This window comes from Bufo gargarizans, chromosome 11 (assembly GCF_014858855.1).
Source record: "Bufo gargarizans isolate SCDJY-AF-19 chromosome 11, ASM1485885v1, whole genome shotgun sequence".
Lineage (NCBI taxonomy): Eukaryota > Metazoa > Chordata > Amphibia > Anura > Bufonidae > Bufo > Bufo gargarizans.
Genome location: NC_058090.1, coordinates 32,560,584 through 32,577,535, shown reverse-complemented (window position 1 = coordinate 32,577,535; position 16,952 = coordinate 32,560,584). Strand labels below are relative to the sequence as shown.

The following is a 16,952-nucleotide window of genomic DNA, read 5'->3' as shown; positions in this document are numbered from 1 at the left end:
GGGGTGCCCTTGATGGTAATTGGGTAACGCTTAGGGTGCTTTGGCGGCTGGGCCCCTGTGTTTGTGACGCCAGCACCATGAGGTGCAATGAGGAGATGATGAGGGAGGCAGTAGTTAAACCAAACAGGAACTTTACTTGTCAGTTGCAGTCTTGCAGTAAATAGCAGTCACAATTCAATAGGGATAGTGCAGCCCTAAGCTCCACCCACTCCACTATCCCTACCTACTTGCACGGTCCGTCCTAACCGACGGTGCGCAACTGGACGGCAGTCCCTAGCTTAAGTATGTGCAGGTGTCTACAGGGAGGGAACAAAAGACTAAGACAGAAACGTAAGCTACCAGGCTGGGTAGTAACCAAACAAGCAAATAACCAACCATAAGCAAAACCAGAATAAAATGGAAGCCGAGGTCAAGTACCAGGAGGTCACGTCAGTACAAAGGAATAACACAGGATCAAGGTCAAATACAAGCCGAGGTCAGGAGCCAGGAGATCACGTACAAAGGGATTACGCAGGATCAAGAGTCAAATACAAGCCGAGGTCGAGTTTACAAATCACACATGCAGGAAAACGCTAATAGAGTAGTAAGACCAATCACAGGCAACTTGTGGCCAGCAAGTTGCCTGTTAAATAGGCCAGACTGATGATCACGTGACGTGGCCAGCATCACGTGACCCTGCAGTCATCTTCAGCCAAATCCCTGAGCGCCGACTCATATCCGTTGGCGCTCGTTCCTACCCCTGCTCGTTGCCTAGGGGATGGAGGACGCCGGCAGCGCCTGAGGAAGCGTGCACCCCCGCATCCTCCCCAAACCCCTTGTTGTCAGGGAGATGAGGACGCCGGCCACGTCCAACTGCCGGCTCCTCCTCCCTCTTTATCAACGGGACGCCGGCGGTGCTGCAAGGAGGGAGCGCACCGCTGGTTCCCAGTTACAGCAGTACTTTTTGTTACATGAAGTTGACAAAGATGATAAAGCTATGAAAATCACAGGAGGGACATAACCCTGTCCGGGGGAATTATAGTTGAAAGTGGTAAATACTTCTAGGGCTCACAGAAAGACCACTATTCTAAAACATAACCTTTAATTCTTGAATGATAAAACCAATTCACCCATGATATACAATGAAGAAAATATAAATAAAAAAAAATTAAAAAAAATATCAAAAAACTATTCCGGTGAAATATGGTTGTAGGAAGGTATAGTGGACATACCATAAGCATAGGGCAATGTCCCTATTGATGTCCCTATCTCTGCCGCCCTGCCTACAGACGGAATAGCCGCCCCGATAGGGGCGATCCCGTGTCTCGTGCCTCCTAATGGCCCTAGGATAGCCCTGACATGGGGATGTATTCCAGCAGTGTGGAATGATAGCCCTAAATATGGACCTGGACTAATATGTTACCAAAAATAAAAAAATGATTTAGTGCCCCAGGCGGGGTGACAAGAACCACCCAATAACGTACAATGAAGGAAGAATAGTGATGTAAAGAAAAATAGAAACACAAATTGAAAAATAAATCGTAAAAAATGTCCTTAACCGTTCCTACGCATTTCGCCTAGTTGATTTCAGGCTCCTCAGGGGACACTCAAACACCAAAGTTACCTGTCACCTTAAAGATTGTCACTTGAACAAAAAATAAATGATGCCAGATACCAGGAGCACAGTAACCGCTATTGAGCTGATAACTAAATCAAGAAATCAGTTTGTGCTCTATCTTATGATGACAAAAAATATGCCCAACATTCAATACTATACCACAATTCTCCTCTACTTATAATGATACTACACCTATAGATACACTCCAATAGTTGAATCTATTAACGGATAAATTCAGACACAATACTATTGGACCTATTAGTTCAGTCTAAATAATGCTGATATATACTAGATAATGATGGTTGACCTTTAACCTCGACCATGCCCGTGTGTTTTGGCCATGAAACGCCTGGTGCAAAATGTACCCTAGTTAAACATTTAATACTTGCGTGCCCATAATTAGAGGGGGGGTCGGCTAGTGTCAGATGCTTGTGTATCCCACAGGTAGTAGAGGAGGTGGTTAAGGTGTCCCCAGATGAAACAGTAGCCAGCAGCAGCTGTATATGTATATACCGTAGGTTCCAGCTCAAGTTGGAGCGGTAAGGATACTCTACTTGATTCCTGATCTTGCTCAGGCTTTTTAGTCTTGCAATACAATGAATCCTCTGGTACTAATAGTATACAACCCAAGGGCGGTCTCCCTCATGGCAGGCATCAGTCTTCTGCTCCATTCTTTGAAAAAGTTTTCTGAACTATAGACTCCTAGACTCCTCACTCCTAGACTGCTAGACTCCTCCCTCCTAGACTCCTCCCTCCTAGACTCCTCCCTCCTAGACTCCTCCCTCCTAGACTCCTCCCTCCTCTTCTCCCTCAACTATCTCTCCTATCTAAACTTCCTGTGGCTGACCTATATAAAGGATGTTATAGTGAGCTCTAGTGTTGGTAGTGTGTAAGGCATTGTAACAGCCTGTGATAGGAATTCAGCAGCATTTACAAAGGAAATTCCTGTGATTTAGGCCTCATGCACACGACAGTTTATTTTCACGGTCCGCAAAAACGGGGTCCGTAGGTCCGTGATCCGTGACCGTTTTTTCGTCCGTGGGTCTTCCTTGATTTTTGGAGGATCCACGGACATGAAAAAAAAGTCGTTTTGGTGTCCGCCTGGCCGTGCGGAGCCAGACGGATCCGTCCTGAATTACAATGCAAGTCAATGGGGACGGATCTGTTTGATGTTGACACAATATGGTGCCATTTCAAACGGATCCGTCCCCATTGACTTTCAATGTAAAGTCTGGAGTTCTTTTATACCATCGGATTGGAGTTTTCTCCAATCCGATGGTATATTTTAACTTGAAGCGTCCCCATCACCATGGGAACGCCTCTATGTTAGAATATACTGTCGGATATGAGCTACTTCGTGAAACTCAGATCCGACAGTATATTCTAACACAGAGGCGTTCCCATGGTGATGGGGACGCTTCTAGTTAGAATACACTACAAACTTTGTACAAGACTGCCCCCTGCTGCCTGGCAGCACCCGATCTCTTACAGGGGGCCGTGATCAGCACAATTAACTCCTCAGGTGCCGCACCTGAAGGGGTTAATTGTACTATCATATCCCCCTGTAAGAGATCAGGCAGCAGGGGGCAGACCCCCCCCCCCTCCCCAGTTTGAATATCGTTGGTGGCACAGTGTGCGCCCACCATCGGGTCCCCCTTCCTCCATCTAGTGTAATAAATAGTTGGTGGCACAGTGTGCGCCCCCCATCGGCCCCCCTCCCTCTATAGCAGTAACAACATTGGTGGCAGTGTGCGGCCTCCCATCTCCCCCCCCCCCCCCCCCCCGATCATTGGTGGCAGCGGAGTTCCGATCGGAGTCCCAGTTTAATCGCTGGGGCTCCGATCGGTAACCATGGCAACCAGGACGCTACTGCAGTCCTGGTTGCCATGGTTACTTAGCAATAGTACAATAGTAGAAGACTCATAGTTACCTGCTTGCTGCTGCGATGTCTGTGTCCGGCCGGGAGCTCCACCTACTGGTAAATGACAGGTCTGTGCGGCGCATTGCTAAAGAACTGTCACTTACCAGTAGGAGGAGCTCCCGGCCGGTCACAGACATCGCAGCAGCAAGCAGGTAAGTATGAGTCTTCTACTGTTGTACTATTGCTAAGTAACCATGGCAACCAGGGCTGCAGTAGCTTCCTGGTTGCCATGGTTACCGATCGGAGCCCCAGCGATTAAACTGGGACTCCGATCGGAACTACGCTGCCACCAATGATCGGGGGGGGGGGAATGGGAGGCCGCACACTGCCACCAATGTTGTTACTGCTATAGAGGGAGGGGGGCCGATGGGGGGCGCACACTGTGCCACCAACGATTTATAACAATAGAGGGAGGAAGGGGGGGCCCGATGGGGGGCGCACACTGTACCACCAACGATATTCAAACTGGGGAGGGGGTGGTCTGCCCCCTGCTGCCTGGCAGCCCTGATCTCTTACAGGGGGATATGATAGTATAATTAACCCCTTCAGGTGCCGCACCTGACGGGGTTAATTGTGCTATCTTATCCCCCTGTAAGAGATCGGGTGCTGCCAGGCAGCAGGGGGCAGTCTTGTACAAAGTTTGTAGTGTATTCTAACTAGAAGCGTCCCCATCACCATGGGAACGCCTCTGTGTTAGAATATACTGTCGGATATGAGTTTTCACGAAGTGAAAACTTAGATCTGAAAAAGCTTTTATGCAGACGGATCTTCGGATCTGTCTGTATGAAAGCAACCTACGGCCACGGATCACGGACACGGATGCCAATCTTGTGTGCATCCGTGTTCTTTCACGGACCCATTGACGGACAGGATACACGGATCACGGCCTCGGCTGCAAAATGGTGCATTTTCCGATTTTTCCACGGACCCATTGAAAGTCAATGGGTCCGCGAAAAAAAACGGTAAACGGCACAACGGCCACGGATGCACACAACGGTCGTGTGCATGAGGCCTTATGCAATATGACAAGAAAGGGCATATAGCAATTTGGAGTGGCCCTTTCACACATAAGTGGGACACTACACATGTTTTACCTTGCTTGTTCTTTCCCATGTTTTAGCTCCTTTCCTCATCCCATTTTTTACATCCTTGCTCCATCATATTTTACCTCCTTTGCTCATCACATGTTTTACTTTCCTTGCTCCATCCCATGATGTACCTCCTTGTTCCAGGCACTGAAGTTGTGCAATTAATTATAATCAGCAGCTGGGGGAGGGGGCGGCGCGGCTGCAGTGGACTGTCGGTGAGGGGAGATCTTGGGCTGAGTCCTAGATACTGTCAGATTATGTGGAGTGTATCTCTGACCTGCAATCCTGGTGAGATTTCTCTCCTCCAGTACAAGCTCGATGTCTCGACGCCTATGTAGATCTTTATTTACTACCTTAGTACTTGTTGTGTAACTTTTTAGTGACTTTTCTTTGTATCTTATGTTTTTTTCTTGGTATTGTACAGTTACACGTGCAGGGAAGCCTCATACAACTCAACTGGCAGTGATGGCCAGTTCGCCGTGTTTCGCCCACGAACACATGCAGGCTGCCATCTTGACTCACCCGTCCGGCGATGCACAGGTAAGCCCTTACCTGTGCCTGTGCCGCAAGCCGGATTGAAAACAAATGCGGTCACCGGGAGCAGGCAGTTCCGAGAACAACCCGATGAAGGCCCCCGGCGGCTGTTCTCTGAACTGCCTGCTCTAGCTGACCGCATGAGTTTCAGACCGGCTCGATGCACAGGTAAGGGCTTACCTGTGCATCGCCGGACTTGTGAGTTAAGATGCCAGCTCGCATGTGTTCGCGGGCGAACATGGCGAACTGGCCATCACTGTTAACTGGTGCAAAGGAAAAGTGTGGTAGTTGCCCATAGCCACCAAGCTGCTTTTATTTTCCAAGAGTTTCTATGCAAAATTTCATTGGTTGCCGTAGGTAACTGTCTTTTGTCAACACATTTGATACATTTCTCCCTATGTATTCCTATGGACTTCCAGTGCAACAAAAAGATCAATGTGTAGCTCTGGACTACGTGACTTCAATATTTCCTGATTGAAAGACATTTGCAAGTGATTGGGGAAGATTAATCAAAGCTGATGGAAGGAGAAGGGAAGCGTTCGGCCAGAGCAGCTCCAGCTGGAGCCTGGTGACTATGGGGGGCCGCACCACTTTTTCCTTTGCATCAGTTTTAATGCATCGCCCTCGCTTCATAGAATTGTTTGGTTTTTGATGATCTTTACGTTTATGGCCAGATTTCTACTACACGATAGTGGGGGTTATCTGCACAATGTATCTGTGGTTACTACATATGTGACCTCATTTATATTGACTTGTTATTATGGGGGGTTCTCCACGTGCTCCACGATGCCAACCTTAGTAATTTGATAGAAAAAGCTAATGGTATTGCCGTTAACGGGGTACTACAGGGCACAAACCTCTTATGGCTGAGATCCAAGTGCCTGATCTCGATACAATTCAGTTGTATATAGCTCTGAGCTGACACGTATGAGTGAGGAAATACAGCTAGTCACTTTTTATGAAGTGTTTGCACTTTCAGTCCTTTATTTGCAAAACATTAAAAGCAGTTTCTAGGCTCGCAGGCCGGTGTTTCTGAGACGCTGAGTTGTAACTTACTCCATCATTTGCGACGTTTCGGGGGTCACGCCCCCTTACTCATGCAGGGCTATCAGGTGCAACCAGACAACTTAAATACTCTTGGTTCTCATGTCTCAATCATCAACATTATTAAAAACATATGGTTACACAAAAGCTGATTCACAAAAATACCCTAAAACTACACGTCGTTTAACCCCTTTGGTTTAAGTGTTTCCATCTTTGTGATCCATCTTGTTTCGTGTTGTAATAGTTTACGTTTATTTTCTTCTGGGGTTTGTCCAGAGTTCACATATTCTAATACTACCCATTTTAACTGGTTCCAGTTGTGTTTTCTTTCACTACAGTATTGCAGTGGCGTAGGCTCCTCATTTTTATTTTTACTTTCTTTCTTACCTTATTTTTTATCCACATCATCCATAAATCTTTTTATGCTTGATCTGTGCTCATTAAGCCTTATTCGGATTTCTCTTTTTGATATTTTGTATCTAAGTGCCTGTTATCGCAATTCCTGCGATTCTCTTTCTTCTTTCTGCCTTGAGCGCCGAGCTGATCACTCGGTGCTCGACTTGTCTGTCTGTCGGTCGGTCATGTGACGCTGGCCACGTCACATGACCCTCACTCCCCACTATAAATACAGGCGGCCTGCTGGCTACAGGTTGCCTGTGATTTTCGTCCTATAGGCTGCGTACTTTATTGTTATTAAGCTACCTCTGGAATTGAACCTCGATCTGCCTCTGGACACCTCTTCTGCCTGCTCCCTGTTCCTTGACGCTACCTCTTGTCAGAACAAGGGAAGAGGCAAAGACAAATCCATAAACAAGCCGAGGTCAAAATCCGAGAGGTAGCGTCAAGGTACAGGGAGCAGGCAGAAGAGGTGTCCAGGGGCAGATCGAGGTTCAATTCCAGAGGTAGCTTAATAACAATAAAGTACACAGCCTATAGGATGAAAATCACAGGCAACCTGTAGCCAGCAGGCCGCCTGTATTTATAGTGGGGAGTGAGGGTCATATGTCCTGGACTGACCTTGGCTAGTTGACCCGCCTCGCCTTCCGTTTTTGTTCTACCTCTTGTACGCTTATTGTAACTTCTCAGTGGCTGTCCTCTTCCCTGCTGTCTCTTTCTCTCTGCTTGCACTTAGTAGGTTAGGGACTGTCGCCCAGTTGCACTCCGTCACCTAGGGCGGGTGGTGCAAGTAGGCAGGGACAGGGGACCGGGTGGCAGTTCAGGGGGTGCACCTCCGCTCTATCTTAATTCCTGTGACTCTACCCGTGACAAAGGGAGTAGCTTGCCAATTATCCCTGGCACATTTGAAAATAGCAACCTAACGCCCCCTCCCCCTCACAGTGTCCTTAAAACAAAAGAAATGCACACAAGGCTCTAAACCTGTTTTGCTGCCATCTAGTGGACAGAATAGAGTAATACAGTATGTTCACATTATATATATATATAGAGAGAGAGAGAGAGAGAAATAAAACCTATCCCTCACATGCCTGAGCCATTCACAGCAGCATCAACTCATTACAGCCCAATTGTTTACTCAGTGACCATTGTTAATGGAAGCCCACAAAACCACACAGCCATTAATAATAGACACTGCATAAATAAGTTGGTTCTAATGAGTTAGACCTCATGCACACAGCCATTGTGCGGCCGCTCCCTGCATTGGGGACCGCAATTAGCAGTCCCCAATGCACGTGCAGCGTCCGTGCGGCAGTCGGGACAGATCAAGACCCATTCAACTTGATACGTGATACGTCCGCACCACAAAAAAAACAGAACATGTTTCTTGTGCCTGACAGCATCTACAGCAGCCCCTGGCTGGCGTAGTTTTTCAGCAACTTTTATGCCTTTTCTCTGGCATAAAAGTGGTAAATTTGCCAGGGCCGGAGCCCCCAAAAAAGAGGCGTAAAACTATTCATAAATGACCGGCAATATTTTTTTCCAGCTGCTATCTGAGTTTAAAATGGAGAGCGCCTGGACTGAACACGGACCCTTTCAACCACACACCGCAGAAAAAGCCCAAAAGGAAATCTGCAGCAGAATGTCTATTTATGTTACAAATTTCTGCTATGGATTTCAACCTTTGTGATACAAAAGGCGAAATCTGTGGCAAACCTGCAGCATTTCCGCTAGTGATGAGCGAAGTGAGCTTTAGATGCTACATCCGAAGTCGCTTCGCTCAAAACTTTGGATTAATACTATACGGCGATTCGTCTGCGTACAGTATTAGAATGTATGGGCTCTGATGAGCCAAAGTCAGTCTCACTCAACTTCGCGAATAACTGACTTTGGCTCATCGGAGCCCAGACATTGGAATACCGTACAGAGACTAATCTCCGTGCAGCGTTAATCCAAAGTTTTGAGCGAAGCGACTTCGAATGTAGCATTGAAAGTTTGCTCATCACTAATTTCTGCACCAGATATGCTGCGTACCCTCGGGATATACAAACATAGAGTGATTGAGGCACATTTTTTATTAAATCTTGCATCGGGTTAAATCTGCAGCAAATCCACCACGAAAATCCTTGACAAATGCCCATATAAGCACTCTTTCACACTTGCGTTGTCCGGATCCGTCGTGTATTCCATTTGCCGGAATTACACACCGGATCCGGAAAAACGCAAGTGAACTGAAAGCATTTGAAGACGGATCCGTCTTCAAAATGCGTTCAGTGTTACTATGGCAGCCAGGACGCTATTAAAGTCCTGGTTGCCATAGTAGTAGTGGGGAGCGGGGGAGCGGTAACCTTACAGTCCGTGCGGCTCCCGGGGCGCTCCAGAATGACGTCAGAGCCATGCCATGCGATCACGTCATCCATAAGCGTGGGGCGCCCTGACGTCACTCTGGAGCGCCCCGGGAGCCGCACGGACTGTAAGTATACTGCTCCCCACTACACTTTACCATGGCTGCCAGGACTTTAGCGTCCCGGCAGCCATGGTAACCATTCAGAAAAAGCTAAATGTCGGATCCGGTAATGCGCCGAAACGACGTTTAGCTTAAGGCCGGATCCGGATTAATGCCTTTCAATGGGCATTAATCCTGGATCCGGCCTTGCGGCAAGTGTTCAGGATTTTTGGCCGGAGCAAAAAGCGCAGCATGCTGCGGTATTTTCTCCGGCCAAAAAACGTTCCGGTCCGAACTGAAGACATCCTGATGCATCCTGAACGGATTTCTCTCCATTCAAAATGCATAGGGATAATCCTGATCAGGATTCTTCCGGCATAGAGCCCCGACGACGGAACTCTATGCCGGAACAGAACAACGCAAGTGTGAAAGAGCCCTAAGGCTACATGATTGCTAGGTGACAAACTGGATGGGGTATCGATCTTTATTATTTTCCCATGGTGACGGACTATGTGATGAGCGCAGTGACGTCGCCAAAGGTCCTTTTCCTCCCAGGTTATCAAAGAAGAAGAAAGAAGAAAAGCTGGGCTGCGCGAACAAGTGAAAGAGGTGAGTTTATTTATTTATTTTAACCCCTCCATCCCTATTCTGTATTAAGAACGCTATTATTTTCCCTTATAACCATGTTCTAAGGGAAAATAATAAAATCTACACAACACCTAACTCAAACCGGAACTTCTTTGAAGAAGTCCGGGTTTGGATCTGGGTACCAAACATGCAGGTTTTTCTCATCCGCGTGCAAAACGCATAAAAAACGCTTTGCAGTCGTGTGGAAAATTTGCGCATTTTCCCACGACGCACCCACATCCTATCCGGCCCTCACACGCGAAGCCCGTGTGGAAGAGGCCATACGGTCGTGTGCATGTAGCCTTAGGGTCCATTCACACATCCGTATGTGTTTTGCGGATCCGCTAAATACGGACACCGGCAATATGCGTTCCGCATTTTGCAGACCGCACATCGCCGGCACTATAATAGAAAATGCAATTGGGGACAAGAATAGGACATGTTCTATTTTTTTCGGGAACGGAATTGCGGACCCGGAAGTGTGGATCCACAATTCCGGATCCGGGCAACACATAGTGCGGCCCCATAGAAATGAATGGGTCCGCAATTCCATTCCGCAAAATGCGGAACAGAATTGCGGATGTGTGAATGGAGCCTTATTGATATGGATTAAATTTTTTTACCGATGACGAATAATCTATGGCAAATTTTTTAGCTGCATTTTGCATCCCAATTAGATGTTTTAGTTGCCTTGCTCCGTCCCACGTTTTTTCCTCCCTCGCTCGTCCCACGTTTTTTCCTCCCTCGCTCGTCCCACAGTTTTTTCTCCCTCGCTCCGTCTCACGTTTTTTTCCTCCTTCGCTCCTTCTCACATTTTTTTCCTCCCTCGCCCCACCTTAAGTTTTTTGCTCCCTCGCTCCGCCCCACGTTTTTTTCCTCCCTCGCTCCGTCCCATGTTTTTTTTCTCCCTCGCTCCGCCCCACGTTTTTTTCCTCCCTCGCTCCATCCCACGTTTTTTCCTCCCTCGCTCGTCCCACAGTTTTTTCTCCCTCGCTCCGTCTCACGTTTTTTTCTTCATTCTCTCCTTCTCATAATTTTTTCCTCCCTCTCTCCTACCCATGTTTTTTCCTCCCTCTCTCCTTCCCATGTTTTTTCCTCCCTCGCTCCGTCCCATGTTTTTTTCCTCCCTCACTCCGTTCCATGTTTTTTCCTCCCTCTCTCCTTCCCATGTTTTTTTCTCCCTCGCTCCGTCTCACGTTTTTTTCTTCATTCTCTCCTTCTCATAATTTTTTTCCTCCCTCTCTCCTACCCATGTTTTTTCCTCCCTCGCTCCGTCCCATGTTTTTTCCTCCCTCACTCCGTTCCATGTTTTTTCCTCCCTCTCTCCTTCCCATGTTTTTTCCTCCCTCGCTCCGCCCCACGTTTTTTTCCTCCCTCGCTCCGTCCCATGTTTTTTTCCTCCCTCACTCCGTCCCATGTTTTTTTCCTCCCTCGCTCCGCCCCACGTTTTTTTCCTCCCTCGCTCCGTCCCACGTTTTTTCCTCCCTCGCTCCGTCCCACGTTTTTTTCCTCCCTCGCTCTGTCCCACATTTTCTTCTCCTTGCTCCAGGCGCTGAAGCTGTGGAATTAATTATAATCAGCACCTGGGGGGAGGGGGTGGTGCGGCTGCAGTGGACTGTCAGTGAGGGGAAGCTTGGGCTGAGTCCTAGATACTGTCAGATTATGTGGAGTGTATCTCCGACCTGCAATCCTGGTGAGATTTCTCTCCTCCAGTACAAGCTCGATGTCTATGCAGATGTTTATTTACTTCCTTAGTATTTGTTGTGCAACTTTTAGTGACTTTTATTTGTATCTTGTGTTTTCTTACTATTGTATTGTTACCTGTGCAGGGAAGCCTCACACAACTCAATAGGGGAGATGTATCCAAACTGCTATAAAGGAAAAGTGGAGTAGTTGCCCCATAGTCACCAGGCAGCTTTTATTTCTCAAGGGGTCTGTGCAAAATGTCACTGGTTGTCATGGGTAACTGCTTTTCTTTGATTCATTTCCCCCAATTTATTCTTACGGAATTCCAGTGCAACAAATTTGCAAGTGATTGTGGAAGATTTATGAAAACTTCTACCGCAAAGGAAAAGTGAAGCATTCGACCGTAGCAGCTTTCATTAAAGGGGTTATCCTGGAAATAATAAGTGAGCGCTGCGGCCTCTTCCTAGGCCATGGGATGTCACCATACATCGGTCACGTGGCCTACTGTAAGTGAATGGGGCTGATCTGCAATACTATACAGAGCGCTGTGCTGGGAGAGAGGCCGGGATCTGTCTGCACTCACCAGAGCCACCTACAACAGCTGATTTTCGGGGGTGCCGGGTGTCAGACCCCCATCGATCTTATATCATCATTTATCATTCTTGGATAACCCCTTTAAAAAAAAACTAAAAACTAAAGCTGGAGTCTGGTGGCGACTGCACCACTTTTTTCTTTGCATCACTTTTGATACATTTCCCTCGCTCCATTAAAGTAAAGGCTCATGCACACAACCGTATGTATGGTCCGCATCCATTTTGCATGGCGCTTTTTGTATCAATCTATTTTCCTCCATCACAGGGTTGTGCATACTTTCTTGTAACAAAAAAAACTAAAACATGCATGACGTACAAAAAAAAAGCGCCATGAATAAAATGCCAGGTGGTAAAACACCCCAAGAAAAAAAACATTCACAACACAAAACAGTCTCTAGATATTTGGATCGGTGGTGGTCTGACACCCATCACTCCAGCTGCAGAGAACAGCGGATGGGCAGGGTATACGGGTGTTGGACCTCATGCACATGACCGTATGTTCGGGCCACTTCCAATCCACATTTTTTGGGAGCTACAAATGATGCGGACCCGCAAAAAAGATAGAACATGTCCTCTATACTTACCTGTTTTGTGGACAAGGATAGGACAATTCTACAAGGGTTAAAAAAAGAAATGGCGGCGTGCACTCGGCCGGTGTTTATGTTTTGCGGATCCGCGATTTATGCACCTTCAAAATGGATACGGTTTTGTGCATGAGGCCTAATACTTCCTGAGGATAGATCATCAATATCTATACACTGGGAAAGTGTTTTCGGGCTCATGCACATGACCACATTTTTGCATCTTTTTTCTAGGACATGTCCTTTCTAGTGATGGCGGTGAGAAAAATGCAGATTGCACTTGGAAGGGATTTTGCGTATGCGTGGTTTCGGAACTGCAATACGGACACGGTCGTGTGCATGAAAACTTAAGCAAATTTAATTATTTTTAATAATATTTTTTTGGCCATTTTGACAATTTTACTGGTTTAAAATCTACAAAGAAATGCAGGGAAAATATACAAGACAGCTGTAATTTTTTTTATTTTTTTTCTGTCCAAATCATGAAATCGTCTCTCCATGAAGTAACATCTGGCCGCTCTGGAGCTGTCTGTGATTTCATACTTGGCGCAGTGATTCAGTGCGGCACTAACTTATCCAGCAGATGTGCTCTACAAATTGTGTTTTAATGATGTCACCTGATGGATCACTCTCCAGAATTCTCCTAATAATTAAAGCAACGATTGCCGCAGTTTGTATATTATTTGAGAGCGATAGACTGTAAATCAGAGGAGAAAACGGAGAAATGTAATGTCCTACTAACCCAGTGTTCTAAAATGGTCTAATGGGGGAGCGTCAATACCGCTGGAGATGAATGGTACGAGCTGTTACCGCTGTATAAGAGGTCGCTATGAAGAAGAAACATGGGATTGTGATACATTCACATGTGACACATTTGTTACAGAAATCACTGCAACCGTCCCATTCATCTAAATCTGGCCACGTGCTGCAGAAATACCCCATTCGGATGTATGGAACAGACTTTCAGTCGCAGAGATTTCGGCAACAAATCTGCTGCATGTGAACATACTTTCAGATATTCATTTGGTCCAGCTGAGATTTTATCACACTAAGCCTCATGCACACGACCGTTGTGTGCACCCGTGGCCGTTGTGCCGTTTTCCGTTTTTTTCTGCGGCTCCATTGACTTTCAATGGGGCCGTAGAAAACTCGGCTTGTGCACCGTTTTTACACCGCGCCCGTGACCCGTGTTTCGAGGCCGTGAAAAAAATATAACCTGTCCTATTTTTTTCACGGCCAACGGTTCACGGGCCCATTCAAGTCAATGGGTCCGTGAAAGAACACGGATGCACACAAGATTGGCATCCGTGTCCGTGATCCGTGGCCGTAGGTTGCTTTCATACAGACGGATCCGAAGATCCGTCTGCATAAAAGCTTTTTCTGATCTAAGTTTTCACTTCGTGAAAACTCATTTCCGACAGTATATTCTAACACAGAAGCGTTCCCATGGTGATGGGAACGCTTCAGGTTAGAATATACTGAAAAACTGTGTACATGACTGCCCCCTGCTGCCTGGCAGGTGCTGCCAGGCAGCAGGGGGCAGACCCCCCCCCCCCCCTGTTTTTAACTCATTTGTGGCCAGTGCGGCCGCCCCCCCCCCTCCCTCCCCTGTAGTTAACTTCTTGGTAGCCAGCCCCCCCTCCCTCCCCTGTAGTTAACTAATTGGTGTCCAGTGGGCCCCCCCTCCGTCCGCTATAGATAACTCATTGGTGTCCAGTGGGCCCCCCCTCCGTCCGCTATAGATAACTCATTGGTGTCCAGTGGGCCCCCCCTCCGTCCGCTATAGATAACTCATTGGTGGCCAGTGGGCCCCCCCTCCGTCCGCTATAGATAACTCATTGGTGTCCAGTGGGCCCCCCCTCCGTCCGCTATAGATAACTCATTGGTGTCCAGTGGGCCCCCCCTCCGTCCGCTATAGATAACTCATTGGTGGCCAGTGGGCCCTCTCCCCTCCCACCCCCTCCTAATTAAAATCGCCCCCCTATCATTGGTGGCAGTGGTGAGTACCGATCGGAGTCCCAGTGTAATCGCTGGGGCTCCGATCGGTAACCATGGCAACCGGGACGCTACTGCAGTCCCGGTTGCCATGGTAGCTTAGCAATTTGTAGAAGCTTTATACTTACCTGAAGAGCAGCGATGTCTGTGACCGGCCGGGAGCTCCTCCTACTGGTAAGTGACAGGTCTGTGCTATAAGCAATGCGCCGCACAGACCTTTCACTTACCAGTAGGAGGAGCTCCCGGCCGGTCACAGACATCGCAGCTCTTCAGGTAAGTATGAAGCTTCTACAAATTGCTAAGCTACCATGGCAACCGAGACTGCAGTAGCGTCCCGGTTGCCATGGTTACCGATCGGAGCCCCAGCGATTACACTGGGACTCCGATCGGTACTCACCACTGCCACCAATGATAGGGGGGCGATTTTAATTAGGAGGGGGAGGGAGGGGAGAGGGCCCACTGGCCACCAACGAGTTATCTACAGCGGAGGGAGGGGGGGCCCACTGGACACCAATGAGTTATCTATAGCGGACGGAGGGGGGGCCCACTGGCCACCAACGAGTTAACTACAGGGGAGGGAGGGGGGGCCCACTGGACACCAACGAGTTTACTACAGGGGAGGGAGGGGGGGGGGGCGGCCGCACAGGGGAGGGAGGGGGGGGGGCGGCCGCACTGGCCACCAATGAGTTAACTACAGGGGAGGGAGGGGGGGCGGCCGCACTGGCCACCAATGAGTTAAAAACAGGGGGGGGGGGGTCTGCCCCCTGCTGCCTGGCAGCACCTGCCAGGCAGCAGGGGGCAGTCATGTACACAGTTTTTCAGTATATTCTAACCTGAAGCGTCCCCATCACCATGGGAACGCCTCTGTGTTAGAATATACTGTCGGATCTGATTTTCACGATGTAGCTCATATCCGACAGTATATTCTAACATAGAGGCGTTCCCATGGTGATGGGGACGCTTCAAGTTAAAATATACCATCGGATTGGAGAAAACTCCAATCCGATGGTATAAAAGAACTCCAGACTTTACATTGAAAGTCAATGGGGACGGATCCGTTTGAAATGGCACCATATTGTGTCAACTTCAAACGGATCCGTCCCTATTGACTTGCATTGTAATTCAGGACGGATCCGTTTGGCTCCGCACGGCCAGGCGGACGCCAAAACGACTTTTTTTTCATGTCCGTGGATCCTCCAAAAATCAAGGAAGACCCACGGACGAAAAAAACGGTCACGGATCACGGACCCACGGACCCAGTTTTTGCGGGCCGTGAAAAAAAACTGTCGTGTGCATGAGGCCTAAGGCCTCATGCACACGACTGTTGTTGTGTTCCGTTCCGCAAAACGGGGTTCCGTTGTTCCGTGAACCGTTTCCATTTTTGTTTCCGTGTGTCTTCCTTTATTTTTGGAGGACCATCAGACATGAAGGAATGTAAAATAAAGTCTAAGACAGGTTTGCCATGCAAATGATAGGAAAAAAACGGACGCGGATGTCTTGTGTGCCTCCGAGTTTTTTAGCGGTCCCATTTTCCGTGAAAATAATAGGACAGGTTATATTTTTTTGACGGACTGGAACCACGGATCACGGACGCGGATGGCAAACGGTGCATTAGTCAAGTTTTCAACGGACCCATTGAAAATCACGAAAAACGGTGCAACGGACACGGAATAAAACAACGATCGTGTGCATGAGGCCTAAGGCCGCAGTTTTGGCGGCTTATATGTGGACCCATTCACTTCAATGGGGCCGCAAAAGATATAACCTGTCCTATTCTTGTCCGCGTTTTGCGGACAAGAATAGGCAGTTATATTAATGGATGCCCATGCCGTTCCGCAAATTGATGCCATCCGTGTTTCGCGGTTTGCAGACCGCAAAAGGCACAACGGTCGTGTGCATGAGGCCTAATACATATATTGCACAAGGAAACAATAGAATTTTAAGGATTTTTATTTTCTAATTTGCAGGTCTTCCATGAGTATAACTCCCAGGGTCGCGGACACGTGAACTGTTCTGGGGATCATTAAGGGGACACCCCGACTCCAAGGTAAGGAACAGTTTACATAATGGAAAGGAGACATGGAGAATTGAATATGGATCACTCGGACCAAGGAAAATATTTTATTCCTGTACCGTAATATTGACTTGTGCGCTGCCCCTGCACCGTGACGTCCTGTGTGTCAATGTGACAAATGTTATCACACAGGCTTTTAAAAAAGTCACAATAAGGGTTCATGCGACAATTTTACACCAAAAAGAGGCATAAAACTGTTTGTTGATGACCCCCAATATTTCTGTCCAGCTGCTTTCTGAGTTTAGCATGGAGAGCCCCTGGACGTGCCCGGCCCCTGCGCTGCGACGCCCTGACGTGCCCGGCCCCTGCGCTGCGACGCCCATACTGTATCTACATTATATACATTATAACTGCACTATATCATAATGTGAAT

At 47.8% G+C, this 16,952-nt stretch overlaps 1 long non-coding RNA gene across 1 annotated transcript; it reads left to right on the top strand.

Annotated features, from left to right (window-relative positions):
* Positions 1-4,833: 4,833 nt before the first annotated feature.
* Positions 4,834-16,519, top strand: LOC122921847. Its single transcript, XR_006387068.1, has 3 exons — positions 4,834-4,894; positions 5,031-5,146; positions 16,473-16,519. It is a non-coding gene; the product is annotated as an uncharacterized LOC122921847 (long non-coding RNA).
* The last annotated feature ends 433 nt before the right edge of the window (positions 16,520-16,952 follow it).